Source organism: Mandrillus leucophaeus, unplaced genomic scaffold, assembly GCF_000951045.1.
Source record: "Mandrillus leucophaeus isolate KB7577 unplaced genomic scaffold, Mleu.le_1.0 Scaffold107, whole genome shotgun sequence".
Classification (NCBI taxonomy): domain Eukaryota; kingdom Metazoa; phylum Chordata; class Mammalia; order Primates; family Cercopithecidae; genus Mandrillus; species Mandrillus leucophaeus.
The window spans coordinates 112,416-113,337 of NW_012098876.1; the positions used below are offsets into that span (position 1 = coordinate 112,416).

The following is a 922-nucleotide window of genomic DNA, read 5'->3' on the forward strand; positions in this document are numbered from 1 at the left end:
GCTGGAGTGCAGTGGCATGATCATGATTCACTGTAGCCTCGAACTCCTGGTCCTCCTGCCTTGGTCTCCCAAAGCATTAGAATTACAGGCATGAGCCACCGCTTCCAGCTCCTGCCTCCATTTTAAAGATTGATAATGTCAATACTGATATCTACATGAAGAAAATCCTAAGCAAAAATTTCTCAAAGTATATTATCTTTTTAGTTTGAGGGATCATTGCATGTTGTGTTAGTGGACCTCTGAGGAGAAACTATGACAATGAAAACAAAACACTAAAATCGAGCAGAATTAGAAATGGGAATTTAGAAGAGAAATAATACCCACAAGAGAATTATAAGGAACAAAGTGCCTTTCTCCATCTTCCATCGCTCCTGTGAACTGAAAGGGTAAATAGGGGAGGATCTGAGTATGTTTGCATGTGTATTCTGTGTGTGTATCTGAATAGAATCCAAAACAAAACAAGACAAAACAAACCAAAAAAATATTAATTGTCTGCATTTTAAACTTGAGGCAAAACATACATTTTCAACAGTTTATCCTCATTTCTTGAATAAGTGATTTTCCTTCTCCTGCCCCATCAAATACTGATGATATAAACCTAAATGACAGTCACAATTTTTACTTTCATGTTACCATTAATATCAAGGGATTTATAAGACTTTTTAAATAGAAGCAAGAATATGTAATAATACTTATTTTCCTAGCTTTATAGAAAGATTTTTGATATAGTTAATGATCTAAATAAGTCATATTAATTGGGTAAGTTACAGAAAAAAAATTATATTATTAACTGCCTTTACGGCAGAAAGAAATAAAAACATTATATTATTCACTTAAAAGATCTCACTTTTCTGGTACAGAGAGTAATTCACTAAAAAAAAAAAAAAAAAAAAAAAGAAAGAAAAAAAGTCTACTTTATAAA

The 922-nt window shown here is 31.9% G+C and overlaps 1 protein-coding gene across 4 annotated transcripts in view; it reads right to left on the reverse strand.

Annotated features, from left to right (window-relative positions):
- Positions 1-922, reverse strand: part of CNOT10 (CCR4-NOT transcription complex, subunit 10) — a 131,701-nt gene that overhangs the window by 92,247 nt on the left and 38,532 nt on the right. The gene's annotated exons all lie outside the window — the stretch shown is intronic.